Genomic DNA, 15,944 nt, shown 5'->3' with positions numbered 1-15,944 from the left:
TCGCCCTTTATCAACCAAAACCCCTTTTACCCCTTCATAGCCAATAAGCATACACTTCATTGCAATTCCTCGTGAGACGACCCAGAGTCTAAATACTCCGGTTATTTCTTATTTGGGGTTTGTTCTTTGTGACAACTCAAATTTTTTATTGAGAGGATTGTTTGTTGGTGTAGAACTATACTTGCAACGAGGATTCATTAATTTTGAGAAATTCTATACCATCAAAGAATTCGCTCATCAAAATGACGCCGTTGCCGGGGAGTTGCAATGGTGTTATGTTATTGGCTATTGTATATATGTGAATATGCTTCTTTGCTAGTTTTTGCTTGCTTTAGGAGTTAGTTTTTAGTATTAGTTTTTATTCTCTTTTGCTATTATGAATTCTCACCACTTTGGCTATGAGTTTGACTCAAATTATGTTGTAGGGAATGAAAACTACAATCGTAACATGCATCAAGGATTTGGGAATCAAAGATGGGAGAAGCCTCAAAGGATTGATCACCCTTCTTGGCAACAACCTCCTCCGGTCTCTTATAGGTATAATTCCAATCCTAATGCATACCAATCTAATGGATGTGGTGACCCTTATTGTGATTGCCAACAACCACCACTACATGCCTATCACTACAACATTTTGGGCCTATGGCCACGGTTTTTTTGGTCACGGTAAAAAACCGTGACCATAGACCCTCTATGGTCACGGTTTTTTAGGGTGACCAAAAAAAAAAAGCTATGGTCACGGTTTTTTTTGGAAAGGGTGACCATAGAGTACCTATGGTCACGGTTTTTTAAAAAGGGTGGCCTAAAAGGGTCTATGGTCACGGTTTTGAGGGGTGGCCTAAAGGGGTCTATGGTCACGGTTTTTTACAGTGACCAAAAAGAGTCTATGGTCACGGTTTTTCAAAAAAGGGTGACATAAAAGGGTCTATGGTCACGGTTTTGGGGGGTGGCCTAAAGGGGTCTATGGTCACGGTTTTGAGGGGTGGCCTAAAAGGTCTATGGTCACGGTTTTGGGGGTGACCTAAAGGGGTCTATGGTCACGGTTTTTTACAGTGACCAAAAGGGGCTATGGTCACGGTTTTTCAAAAAAGGGTGACCTAAAAGGGTCTATGGTCACGGTTTTGAGGGGTGACCTAAAGGGGTCTATGGTCACGGTTTTTTACAGTGACCAAAAGGGGCTATGGTCACGGTTTTTCAAAAAAGGGTGACCTAAAAGGGTCTATGGTCACGGTTTTGAGGGGTGACCTAAAGGGGATCTATGGTCACGGTTTTGGGGTGGCCTAAAAGGGTCTATGGTCACGGTTTTGGGGGGTGGCCTAAAGGGGTCTATGGTCACGATTTTTTACAGTGACAAAAAAGGGGCTATGGTCACGGTTTTTGTAAAAAGGGTGACCTAAAAGGGGTCTATGGTCACGGTTTTGGGGATGACCTAAAGGGGTTTATGGTCACGGTTTGGGGGTGGCCTAAAAGGGTCTATGGTCACAGTTTTTAGGGGTGACCTAAAGGTGCCTATGGTCACGATTTTTTACCGTGACCAAAAAGGGTTTATGGTCACGGTTTTAAGGGTGACCTAAAAGGGTCTATGGTCACGGTTTTTTACAGTGGCCAAAAAGTGTCTATGGTCACGGTTTTTCAAAAGGGTGACCTAAAAGGGTCTATGGTCACGGTTTTAGAGGTGACCTGAAGGGGTCTATGATCATAGTTTTAATCATTTGAGTTTAAATTAATTAAGATTTTTATGTATTTTTTAATTAGATTTTTAATTTTATTTTATAATTATAGAAGAAATTGATTTTTATTATCTCTAATAATTAAATAATATTTTTATAGATATTATTATTAGATTAAATTTTATTTTAAATTAATATTCTACCTAAATTCTAATTCCCAAATCAAAACCTTAATTTAACTCTAAATTCCTAAATTAAAATCCATTAACCCTAATTTCACTGCCTCACCGCCATTCACAGCCACACTTCCCCTTTTTACCATCAGTAGCCACCAAACCCCCATTTCCCTTTCCCTCCACACCGCATCGCGCACACATAGACCTCCCTCTCGACATCCACACTCAGCCTCACACACCTCACTCACCCTCCATTGTCGCGCCAGCCACCCACGCAGAGAGAGAGAGAGAGAGAGAGAGAGAGAGAGAGAGATGGAGGAGCGTCGCCGGCAGAAGGAGAGGTCATCGCCGCTGCCGAATCGTCGAGTCGTCGCGCCCTGCCACCGCGAAGCCACCGAACAGCATGCGTCGTCGCCGCAGTTGGAGGAATCCCGTGTCGCCGTCTTTCTCGCCTTTGCCGGAGAAGCCTGAGGAGACGGGGAGACAGAACACGAAGGATGCCATCCGCGTCACTTCTTCGTGTATTTTGTTCCGTCTTTTGCGCGCTGATTCCCTTTTGTTGGTTTTCTGCGCTTGTCAAAGTTCAAACCTTTCTCTGATTTGGATGGATCTAGTTCCAGTTTCTCAGAATTTGGTCTTCTGGGGTGTCGAGGATACTTGAACGTCACTGATTCTACCTCAAAGGTTTCTTCTTTTGTTCATTCTTCAATTGACGGAATAGCTTCTGGATTTTTGTTTTTTTTTTTGTTGTTTGTTTGATTTATGCTATTTTAGTTGCGCTGGAAATACAAAAAGGGGGTTTCTCTTATCTTTGGAGGAAAATTGATTGGGGGTGTTCTACTGTTCTTAGTTGAGGGTTGACTATAGTCAATTTACTTTCATTGTAGATCCTATACTAACTCTTTCTAATATGAAATTGTTTGCTGCCATGTGCTTACTATGTATAGTTTGGCTGATATAATTAGATGTTCTTTGCAGGCCTAATTAATTTGGATTCATTAGCACATTATAGTTCTCTTACTAGTTATTTTCTGCAACCATTAAAATGTGCATTGGCGGCCTCTATGCCAATTGCAAGTTGGTGAGCATGTAACTACCTTTGTAAAATATGTGTCATATGACATTATGTCAGCTTCAACTTCCATTTCATTATTGTTATATTGATGTCAAATTTTTGTCAAGCTGAATTTGTGCTTTTCAATTCTGTTTCTGAATCTAAAAGGAAGTCCATAATGTTGAATAAGTGCTCTTTCTCCATTTATTAAATTGCTCATGTTTGAAGTTGTTTGTGCTTGCCAAATTGGTTTTGTTGATAAATAGTTGTTGAGTTTATTTGCATGTTTCTAGGCTCAACGTGCAGGTTGCCTGTTGAAGAAAATTATGCAAATCATTGAGTTGCGTGTTTCACATCAAGCAGAAAGCATAAAAAATGTAAAATTAACTTTATATGTTCAATGCCTCCCTAGTAACTGTTTGAGTGATTGGAACTACAGAGACCCTGCCTGCCTTCTCTCAACTTGTTCAATTCTTGAGGTGAAATGAAATTAGATAAAACACATATTTGAATTTTGGATGCTTTATATGTAATGGATATAGGTATGATTGATCCTTCCCTTGATTGAGATATGTCTGACTGTGGAACTTTGCTACAGGGAATAGAAATGCATGAGTTCTGTTGCTGAGAAGGTATTTCTTTATAGATCGTCATTTTTGTTAGAAGTTAAAACTTGAAGTTGTTATTTTCAGCATGATTAAGTAGCTCAAATTGATTGGACTGCATACTTTTTAAATTTAGTTAATACTATACTAGATACCTTTATAAAGTTGAAATTTAGCAGAACCAAATCTATTAGAATTCAAGTCACAAAATAAAAAAATCTATTTGAATTGTATGGCTGCTGAAATTAAGAATTGGCTGCTGAAAATAAATATGAACTACTAACAAGCTTTTAATGATGTTAATTAAGGTATGCATAGCAAGCAAAATAAAAGAAAATGTCTTAGTTTGGCTATCTCTTTTCATTTATTTCTCTTTATGAGAGTTAGGTAAAAAATGTGACTAATTTAACATACATTTGCAGCTTGAACAAAGTAAATTTGAGGAAAAAAAGAAACTTGCAAATTAGGATTTTTTCAGAATCCAGATATGTGAATTGGAAGAATAAGGAGCATATTTACCTAAGTTTTGTCGATTGCCAATCTAGAGCTTTTCAGGTTTGCTTTGTTGTTTATGGTGCTTCATTTTTTATTTCCATTTTCTTTTTACTTGTGCTATATTTATATTATTTGGTACTTTATAAGAATTGAGAGCTGCAATGAAGTCTGTCAAAAATGAAGTGTTAAAAAACAAAAGGAAGCTACTCATTTCAAGTACTTTGGTAATATATATACTGTATCTCTTCAAGTACTTTATATCGTTTTATGATGTGTCATGTACTATGATGTGGATGTGTGTTGTATAGTGTGTACTAGCTATTATATGTGTGATGTATATATGTTTTTATGATATGTTTCTTTTTCCTAAGTTGAAGAAGAATAAATGTAGGTGTTTATGTCTAATGTGACTTTATTTTGCATGTTAATGAAGCAGGTGCTGAGCTTTCAAATGGTAAAGTGGCTGAAACAAAAGTTCTCGAGCGTTGAGAAGAAAGAATAGCAATACCAGAAACAATCTATTCTAGCAGAGTCTAAGTTGTATTGCTCCCACGCCTGTGGAACAATTCTGTTAATAGTGTCTATTTAGTGTTAGTGTATATATCACTGTATAAAACTAAGATCGAGACAAGTGTATTCACTCAACTATATTGATATGTTAGCTGGTTACTTTAATTATAACTTATCTTAATTGTTGATTATCTTTTTTTATTTTTAGATTTATTTTGTAATTATCATCATTTTGGGATGTGATTATGCTTAAAAAAAATTAAATCTCAAAAAATAAAATAGGCTATGGTCACGGTAAGATAAGGTTATGGTCACGGTTTTGTGGGGTGACCATAGATAAGCTATGGTCATGGTGAAAAACCGTGACCATAGATAAGGCTATGGTCACGGTTTTAAGGAGGGGTGACCATAGAGGCTATGGTCACGGTGAAAAATCGTGGCCATAGATTGGGCTATGGTCACGGTTTTAAGGAGGGGTGACCATAGAGGCTATGGTCACGGTGAAAACCGTGACCATAGATAAGGCTATGGTCACGGTTTTAAGGTGGGGTGACCATAGAACTATGGTCACGGCAAAAAATCGTGACCATAGATAAGGCTATGGTCACGGTTTTGAGGAGGGGTGACCATAGAAGCTATGGTCACGGCCAAAACCGTGACCATAGATAAGGCTATGGTCACGGTTTTAAGGAAGGGTGACCATAGAGGCTATGGTCACGGCCAAAACCGTGACCATAGATATGGCTATGGTCACGGTTTTTATGCGTAACCATAGATTGTCCTATGGTCACGGTTAAAAACCGTGGCCTAAAGTGTCAGAATTTGAAAATTATAACCGTGACCATAGAAACCGTGACCATAGGTAAAAAAACCGTGACCATAGACCTATGGCCACGACGGAATAGGCCACGGTAAAAAACCGTGACCATAGATCTATGGTCACCCTTTTCACTAGCTATGGTCACGGTTTTTTACCGTGACCATAGACCTTTTTTTTGTAGTGTATGAACCACCCCCTCAACATGATTTTGAACCACCTTACTCACAAGCCCTATACCACCAAACACCTCCATATGGCCCTAATCCTTATCCACCATACCAACCACCTTATGAACCATATGAACCATACATGGAACCACCACCATTCCAACACAACTACTCTCAAGAACCACCTCAATATACACCACCTCCATGTCCTTACCAAGATGAACCAACTTTCAATTATGAAACTTTTCTTCCAAACAATGAACCTTCTTTTTCCACACCACCTCCAATGGATGATTCTCTCCAAGAATGTGTTAGTTCTTACATTCAAAGGTAAGAAGAGAACCAAAAGGAGTTCAAGGAGTTAGAAGCCAAGATAGCTACCATAACGGAAGCCGTTCACAATATGGTCTCCTCCCGCCTAAGCCTATGCGATCAAGGAACTCCCATTGTTGAATGTGGAGTAGAAATCAATGAGCATAATGAAGGAGTGAGTTTGGAGCTTCAAAGTGAAGAAGAATGGTTGAAGCAAGAATTGTTACAAGGGGAGGAAGTTAAGACAATTGAGTCGGAAGGAGTGGTTGAAAACATAGGAGATGTTGGAAGTCCATGGGAATGTATAATTATGGAGCCCTCTTTCAAGAAGCTTGATGTTGATGTTGAGGAGGGTGTACAACCTCCAAAGCATATTATGATTGAAAACTTTGAAGAGGTTGATCAAGAGATGGATTCAATCATTGAGGAGTTCCTATCTACAATTGAATCCCCTCCCATTGGGCTTGAAATCGAGGTCAAAGAAGAAGATGCACAACCTCTCATGCCCTTGGTGAGCAATGAAGAAGAGATTGAATTGGAAGAGAGCCACCAAGAGGAAGAAGTTGAAGTTGAGAAAAGTTATAGAGAGGTGGAGGTAGTCAAGAAGGAGCACAAGGCGTAGACCTCGCATTCACTAAGTGTGGGGAGGTCCCCCTTCCTAAGTCACCATCATCCAACACAACATTCAAGTGGGTAAAATTTCTATCCCTAAGCTTCACTTTCTCACTTGAATATGGTTTGATTGAAAATGATGGTCAACTTAGAGCTCTTTGTAGAGTTAAGAGTAGGAGAGAGTTGTGTAGTGGTTGAAAATATCACTCTAACCTCATGATGGTTGCATGCTTAAAGTTGAATAACAATAGTTGGTGTAAAACTAACTTGCATGGGTCTAGGAAGTTGTTTGGAAGCTTCTTTGAGAATTCTAAGATTATGCCACCCGGATGGAATAATGATGACCAAATTAAGGACGGGTGTCAAAACAAAGTGTGGAATCCCAGATCGCACAAGGAAAATCAAATTTGGGAGCTCATGGTTTGTGAATAACTCCATCAAAGCTTGAAGATATTAAAATTGAAGAATAGAGCTTATTGGAGATTCAAGCATTGATGGATGTTCAAGGATAGCTTCAAGCACAAGCCACCTTAAGAGGAGCTCCCCATAAGTCCAACTTAAGGACAATAAACAAAAGTGTTAGGTGAGAGACACCCCACCATGGTAAATTCTTTTCATTTTTTCCTTTTGTACATATTAGTAATTAGTTTAATTTCATGTTTTGTTGAGTTTGTTGAGTATGACTGGTAGTTTAGTAGGTTAAATAAGGTTTTATGGTGTTTTGGTAGCTGTTCCGAGGTTCAGAAGGCTTGGTTTGGTGCAAGAACTTGAAAATTTTTTTGAAAAACAGAGCACCAACCCGTGCGTGCGCGCACTTGGCGCGTACGCGCGCCTCAAGCATTTTCGATCATCCACGCGGACACGCCATGTACGCGTACGCGTACGCGTGGATGCAAAAATTCCACCCCCAGCCTAAAACCAGAGAGTTATGCCCAGTTTGTGCCTATTCTATGCCTGCAACCCACGCGCAAGCGTACATGACGCGTACGCGTCGATCGCCATCTTCACATCCGCGCGTACGCGCCCTTCGGCCAACTGCGCATCGGCGCATAAGCGTACATGACGCGTCCGCGCCGGTAAAAAAAAGAGTTTTTTTTTCTCATCTTCCATTTTCTTTTGTCCATTGCATTCATATACTTTTATTCTTTGCATTTTCATTTTGTTTTTATAGCCTGTTTTTACTTTCTTTTTTTTAAGCTTCTTATTTTAATAATAGTGTTGAATTCTCTTACTCAATTGTTGAGAATTTCTTGGTTAATCTTGGTGCTTCTAAACTTGTTTGATATTAATGGGTAATGAAATTTCTAATTCAATACTTAACCTTGATGATCTTTGTATCCTTTGTGCATTGATATGAGCTTACATGTCTTTCATGACCCTCTCTTTCTTGTTTGAACTTGATGCTCGACATGTTCTTCATGTTATTCACTTATGCTTTGACTTTACTCTTACATCAAGTATTAATTGATATGCCCTTTGCCTATATTGCTCTCTCACTTACATGCGTAGCTAACATGTAGTGAGAACCTTACTCTTATTTGGCATTAACCCCCGCCTATGTTCTATTTGCTTTGATATCTTTATTATAGGCTTAATTATCCTTCTTTCTCTTTCCTTTTAGGTTGGCCACCAAGAAGGAAAGGAATGGAAAAGCTTTTAAATGGGCAACAAACAAGTTCATCCGCACAACCTTTTGAAGGAGCTCATCAATTGTAGCAACCCGTCCACCTTACTCTTCTTTGCATGCACCGAGGACGGTGCAATCTTCAAGTGTGGGGAGGTCGTCCGACCGATCTTCATGGGTAACAATTTCATTTTTAACACCAATTCTTGATTTCTTTTGCTAGTTAGTTGTTGCATTGCATGATAGGTTGCATGATAGTTAGAATTTGTACATATTTTACCACTTCTTTTTATGTTAGGACTACTTGGTTAGGGTGATGATTTCCTTTCCAAGAAAAATTGTTCTAGGACACCCTACCAACTTGAAAAATTTTTTTTGTTGAACTTGCTTGAAGAATTTATTTTGGAACATGGTTTTTGAGCTAAGAACACAAGCATGTGAGTTTTGAGCCAAATGGTGTGGTTACATCTTATAACCACTTATTTTCCATTCTTGTGTGCATTGTTCTCTTTCTATGATTGTAATCTTTGATTTGTTTGATTCTATATGTCCATTATTCCATGTATACATGCATTTATATGATTGAGGCCATCATTTCATCTAGCTCACTTACCCAAATAGCCTACCTTTTATCAACCATTGTTAGCCAATTTTGAGCCTATTTAATCCCTTTTATTCTTAATTTTAGCACATCACTACCCCTAAGTGAAAAACAATAAATATCCCTTAATTTTGATCTTTGATTAGCTTAGGCTAGTGAGGGTGTGTATCATTTGGGTATGAAAAACTTGGCACATTGATTGAGGTAAAAGTGTAATTTTTATTTTTGTTACAAATATTGGGAATTGGGTACATATTCATGTACCATATGTAAAACCATATGCATTGATATGTTTGTATATATTTTAGAAAAAAATGATAAAGAAAAAGAAAAAGAACATATATATATATATATATATATATAAATAAAGAGAGAGAAAAAGAAATAAAAAGGGAACAAAAATGCCCCAAAATAAAGTTCAATAAAAATCAATGCATATAGAATGTGAAATTAAAGAGAATGCATGCGTATGTAAAAAAGTGGGAATTATGGGTAGCTAGGTATTGTATTAGAATTATATAGGTTGTTACATGTTATAGGTGAGAGCTTAGGCTAATCAAAGATTCAAATTTCAAGCTCACTTGACCATATGCATCCTACCTTGACCCTAGCCCCATTACAACCTATGAATAAGTCCTCATGATGAATGTATGCATGCATTGAATAATTGTTGATTGTTAGATGAAAAATAAATCTTGGAAAGCATGAGTAGAAGAGAATTGAGTGATCGACCCTATACACTAGATCGACTAGAGCGGATACACTTCCGGTGAGGGTTCGATGCTCAATTCCTTGTTTCCGGCTTTCATGAGCTTTCTTCTTGCAAGTCTATTTGAACTTCATTTTGATATTTGAATTGCTAGGATTCATGAATCATCATATGATCTTAGCCCAACTTGTTCATACATGCTCTTGGGGATTGATTTACTTTTAACCAAGTAGGTAGAATCATTTTTCATTTAGTTGCATTCATATGGATAGGTGCATATAGTTTATTTGCATTGATAAATGTTCATACCCCTTTTTCTTGTCCTTCTTTATTCTTAGCATGAGGACATGCTTGGTTTAAGTGTGGGGAGATTTGATAAACCCCAATTTTGTGTTTATCTTGTGCTTATTTTGGAAATTTTTATCACCTTTTCTCACATTTATTCAATGAAATAGCATGGTTTTGCAATTCTCCCTGAATTTGTGCTTAAGTGTGAAAACATGCTTTTTCGGCCTTAAAATAGCTAAATTTAATTCCATTCGATGCCTTGATATGTTTGTTAAGTGGTTTCAGGTTTAGAAGGTAAAGATTGGGTTGAAGGAATGAAGAAAAAGCATGCAAAGTGGGAGAACTCATGAAGAAATGAAGGAACCGTAAAGCTGTCAAGGCTGACCTCTTCGCACTCAATCGACCATAACTTGAGCTACAGAGGTTCAAATGAGGCGGTTTCAGTTGCGTTGGATAGCTAACATTCGGGGCTTCGAAATGATGTAAAATTTACCATATGTTATTTCGCGTTTAGGGGCGCGTACGTGCCATGTACGCGTGCGCGCTGATGCTGCTCGTGGCCCACTAAAGATGAAATCGCTGAGGGCGATTTCTGAAGCACTTTGGGCCCAACCCAACTTATTTCTAATGCTATTTCATGCAGAATTCAAACTTGGGCAAGGGAGGGAGCAATTGTTTGTAGCATTAGCATCATGTAGGTTAGTTCCTAGAGAGAGCAGCCCCCTCTTCTCTCTAGAATTAGGTTAGGTTAATCCATCTTAGATCTAGGCTTAATTCAATGTTCTCATCTTATTTCCTTTACAATTTCTTGTTCTACTACTCTATTCTTCTTAGTTCTCTTGTTAATTCTATTTTTATGTCTCTTTTATGTTTATGAATGCTCATGTTGAATTTGTTTACATTTAATGAAATTTAATGTTTGATGTTATTTTATTGATGATTTGAGTTGTTGATTTACTTTTCTTGTAATTGGTAGTTGGTAGATTTATTATTCTTGCATTTTTACTATGCTTTCCTTTTATGCCTTCCAAGTGATTGACAAAATGCTTGGTTGGTCTTTAGAGTAAATTTTGAGCATTCTTGGCTTGGGAAGAGTAATTGGGCAATCTTGAGTCATTAATACCCAATTTAGATTGGTGATCTAGAGTTGTTAGTCAATATCATTTTCAATGACTTTAATCTTTTGCTAATTTGATTAGTGAGTTGATTAGGATGTTTGACTTGAGACTAACTAGTCTTGTTTGACTTTCTCTCATGGAAGATAACTTACACCTTCTTCCAATGTTGGGGATGATAAAATGAGATAAATTCTTGTTTATTATTGTGATATGATTAATTAGCCTTGTTTGACATTCTCCCTATGTGAAGATGACATGATACCTTCTTCTATTTGTTGGAGTTGACTAAATAAGATGAATTGATCATTGTATGACTAGGATAGAAAGCCTATGATCTCAACCCTTACCATGAATGTCTCTCTTCTTTACTTGCTTCCTTTAATTGTTTGCTTGATTTACCTTTCTTGTACATTTAATTTCTCGCCCTTTATCAACCAAAACTCCTTTTACCCCTTCATAGCCAATAAGCATACACTTCATGGCAATTCCTCGTGAGACGACCCGGAGTCCAAATACTCCGGTTATTTCTTATTTGAGGTTTGTTCTTTGTGACAACTCAAATTTTTTATTGGGAGGATTGTTTGTTGTTGTAGAACTATACTTTGCAACGAGGATTCATTAATTTTGAGAAATTCTATACCATCAAAGAATTCGCTTATCATAGATCTGATCAACCTTTCTCCTTCAGTTCCACTTAATAGTGATGTTCCAGAAAAATTTTGCAGAGGAAAATATGTCTCCTATAGTCGCTTGCGAGTGTTTGGCTGCAGAACTTTTGTTTACATTCCAAGAGATGAAAGGTCTAAACTTGATGAAAAGTCAAAGCAGTATATTTTCATGGGTTATGGTCACGAAGACTTTGGTTACAGATTATGGGATCCGGTGAGCAAGAAGATAATTAGAAGCCGATATGTGATTTTTCTTGAAGACCAAACTATTGAAGACTTGGAGAAGACAGATAAGCCTACTGTAACTATTAGACGTTTTACTAATGATGAATCTGGTCCTTCCACTAGACCTCCCGTTGACGGGGGAGATGTACAAGTTGATAATGATGGTGATGATTTGCATGATGAACCTACACCTCAACTTGAGGTGCCAGATGTTGAAGTTCCACCTGAACCACCAGTTGAGCCTGAATTGAGAAGATCTACTAGAGAGCGTCATTCTTCTAAAAAATACTCTCCTCATGAGTATGTGATGAACACTGAAACTGGGGAGCCAGAAAGCTACTAGGAAGCTATGTCTGATGAGCATAAAGAAGATTGGTTGAAGGCCATGCAAGAAGAAATTAAATCCTTGCATGAGAATCATACTTTTGAATTGGTGAAGTTGCCGAAGGGTAAGAGAGCATTCAAGAATAAATGGGTGTTCAAATTGAAAGCGGGTGAAAGTGCCTCACGGCCAAGGTACAAAGCTCGATTGGTTGTGAAAGGCTTTGACCAAAAAAAAGGTATTGATTTTGAGAAGATTTTCTCTCCAGTTGTAAAGATGTCCTCTATTTGAGTTGTGCTTGGATTGACGACTAGCTTGAATTTAGAGGTTGAGCAACTTGATGTGAAGACTGCATTCCTTCACGGTGATATAGATAAAGAAATTTATATGGAACAACCAGAGAATTTTAAGGTTAAAGGAAAAGAGCACCTTGTATGCAAGTTGAAGAAGAGCTTATATGGGCTGAAGCAAGCGCCAAGGCAGTGGTACACGAAGTTTGATTCCTTCATGGAAGGTCATGGGTATAGTAAGACTTCTTCTGATCATTATGTATATGTTAAGAAATTCTCTGATGGTGATTTTATAATTCTCTTGCTTTATGTTGATGACATGTTGATTGTTGGTCATGACACTAAGAATATTGAAAGTCTTAAAAAAGACTTGAACAGATCCTTTCCTATGAAGGATTTGGGTCCTGCAAATAAAATCCTTGGCATGAGTATCACTCGTGACAGGAAGAATGGAAAATTGTGGTTGTCACAGCAGAAGTATATTGAGAAGAATTTAGAAAGGTTTAGCATGAGTAATTCCAAACCTGTTAGTACTCCACTTGCTAGTCATTTCAAGCTGAGTTCGCAGCAATGTCCTACAAGTGAGAAAGAGAAAGCAGAAATGAAGAAGATTCCATATGCATCTGCAGTTGGCAGTTTGATGTATGCTGGTTTGCACCAGGCCGGATATTGCTCATGCAGTTGGAGTTGTTAGTCGGTTTCTCTCTAATCCTGGCAAGGAACACTGGCAAGCAGTGAAGTGAATTCTCAGATACCTTAATGGTACTTCTAGAGTTTGTTTATGCTTTGGGAGTGTCCAACCTGTGTTGGATGGTTACACAGATGCGGATATGGCTGGGGATCTTGATTCAAGAAAGTCTACTTCTGGTTATATGATGACGTTTGCAGGGGGAGCTGTATCGTGGCAATCTCGACTTTAGAAATGTGTTGCTTTGTCTACTACAGAGGCAGAATACATTATTGTTGTTGAAGCTTCTAAGGAACTCTTGTGGGTGAAGAAATTTCTACAAGAGTTATACATCAATCAAGAGAAGTTTGTGCTATTCTGTGACAGTCAGAGTGATATCCATCTCAGCAAGAATCCGACGTTTCATTCCCGATCGAAGCACATAGAAGTGAGGTATCATTGGATATGTTAAGCGCTTGAAATGAAGTCATATGCACTTGAGAAGATCCATACTGATGATAATGATTTAGATATGATGACGAAAAGTTTACTTGTAGTGAAGTTTGATTCTTGCAAAGAGAAGGCAGGTTTGGTGGAACAGCCTATCCCTACTTGAATTGGTGAGGGGAAGATTTGTTGGTGGGTCCCTAATCTCAAGTGTCACCCACACAACTTTTTTTAAAACAAAAATAAATAAATAAATAAATAAATAAATAAATAAATAAATAAATAAATAAATAAATAAATGTGGCTAAGCCACGGTGGGAGAGAGAGACAGAGATTAGAGATCTTTCATTTTGAAAGAAGAGAAAAATAAAAGGCAAGCAAAGGAAGCAGAAAACTTCGGCGCCGAAGAGAAGAAGAATTTGGGAGAAAAAGGGCAAGTCAACTTTGATTCGATTGAACCGGTAAACTTGCTCCATTTTTTATGAAATTTTAGTATGTTATTCCTGGTATAAAAATGAACATTAGGATATAACTTGCTAGTTGTATTGCCTTCTCTTTTGCCTGATTTGAGATACCCACTTTGTAGATGGTTTATGTTTATTCCATCACTTTTGATGATGTATTTTGTTGATTGTTGAGATGCCTTAGTGTCACTAGGAAGACTGTTTGTGTACCCATTATTCTGATAGTGGAAGATTTTATTGGACTAGGTCCCGTAAGTTTTTTATCCCTATTTTGGAAGTTTTTCCATGTTAAAATTCTGGTGTCTGATTATTTAATTTCTGCCATTATATTTATTGCTTGGAGTATCTTTGGTATTGCCTATTTAATCGCACAAGTTGTGAAAAAATTATTTATGGTGCTTCCGCTATTAAACAAATTTTTGTTTTGAATATTGTTGAGTTTTCAACACCTTGCAAACTCCACACCAAAATTAAAAAGCGTTTATGTTCCCGTTAGTGTAACTTGAATAACCACGTAACACCTTAACCAAGTAAAGCACATTCATGTGGAAGCAAGGTGCTAGTTTGGATGGCAAATCTTTTGCATGCATAAACAAAAACTGATGTGCCAAAATGGGACCAGTAATAAGTTTATTCGAACTGATTTTAGAGGCTCATATGATGTGCAATGGATTAGGGATGGCAAAATTTTCTGAGACGGGGGGATTTCTGCGAGGACTGCTTCGAATGGGGATCCGATTGTGGAGAATTTTTTCCGTGGAGATGGGGATGGGAGACAAAATTCCCCCGAAGCAGGCACGGGGACCTGAGCGGCGATCCCCGCCCCGTTGCCATCACCCTTACCGCGTCGTAATTTCTATTTGCGGCGTTCCTTTTCGTAACTCTGCCGTCGTGTCCATTCTCCTCTCTATTGCCGCATCTCCCACCTCGTCCACTGTTTTTTCCTTTGGCTCGTCATTGCATCCCCCCATTGCGTTATTTCGAAAGAAGTCACCATCGTGTCATTTAGACTTTTGTATAAAATCTTGAAGTTTTTGTATAAGATAGATACTTGCAGCTCTATTCATATGAAAATTAATAATTAGTTAGAACTATTTTGTAGATGGGGAATGGGATCCCCGCGAAAAATGGGGTCCTGTGGAGAATGGGAATAGGGAGCAATATTCCCCCATAGCGAGGAATAGAGACGGGGATGGGGAGTAGGGAGGCATCCCCTGCCCCTGCCCTGCCCCATTGACATCCCTACAATGGATAATGATTACTTCAGCTAATGGGGCAGTCAAATTAATTTTTAAAAAATATTATTTTTTAGATTTATCTCAGATATTTTATCAATTAAATTAGTTTTACAAAAATTATAAATTAATTATTTTTGTTTCTCTGTCATTCTATTAACAATTTTTGTCTAAAATTGATAAAATTGATAATATAAAATGTTAATTGACAATATATATAACACCTAATCTAATATGTTCAATTAGACACTAAACAAATATGTTTAAAAATCTATTAATTTAGTCATTAAATTATATTAAAATTAGGATTTATTTAATTAAAAAATGAATAAATTAAGAAATTTTGATACAACTTTCAATTAGACATACTAAATGTTGACGCATATTGTTAATGGAATGGCAAAAGAATAAAAATGATTAATTTATAATCTTTGAAGGACCAAATTAATTGACAATGAATTATAACTCAAATGGCATAGTCTCCCCATACTCAATTAAGAGGTTACAAGTTCGAGTCTCCTATCTTTTGATTAAAAAAAAAAGAACCAAATTAATTAATAAAATATTTTAGTGACAATTTCATAGAGACTAATTTGACCATTACCTCCTTGTTTTAAAGTCAACCTTCCTTATTTTTTTAAGGACGCTTTTTAAATGTTCCCAAAACACAATCACTAGTACGTGTACTTACCCAAACTTGGAACCCCATACAAAACGCGCGAGGAAAATACAACTAACGAGTTGTGTGAGAGCACTGCCAAGCACAACGAATCTGAAGAGCTCAATTCTTAACGTAGGCAAATAATTAAAGATGGTAAGTTAGTAGTGCCTTACAACTTCATACATCAACTGACAGAAAATATAA

General features: G+C 37.5%; 1 long non-coding RNA gene across 2 annotated transcripts; it reads left to right on the top strand.

Moving 5' to 3' along the window:
- LOC107624255 lies at nt 1,939-4,683 on the top strand. 2 transcript variants are annotated; one of them, XR_001616800.2, is made up of 4 exons: nt 1,939-2,530; nt 3,194-3,532; nt 3,928-4,060; nt 4,437-4,683. It is a non-coding gene; the product is annotated as an uncharacterized LOC107624255 (long non-coding RNA). The 2 variants fall into 2 exon arrangements; XR_002355435.1 differs by having other exon boundaries at nt 4,434-4,683.

The sequence above is a fragment of the Arachis ipaensis genome, chromosome B10 (genome assembly GCF_000816755.2).
Source record: "Arachis ipaensis cultivar K30076 chromosome B10, Araip1.1, whole genome shotgun sequence".
In the NCBI taxonomy this organism is placed as follows: Eukaryota; Viridiplantae; Streptophyta; class Magnoliopsida; order Fabales; family Fabaceae; genus Arachis; species Arachis ipaensis.
Note: the sequence above shows the minus strand (reverse complement) of the source record. Positions and strands in the feature narration are given on the sequence as shown.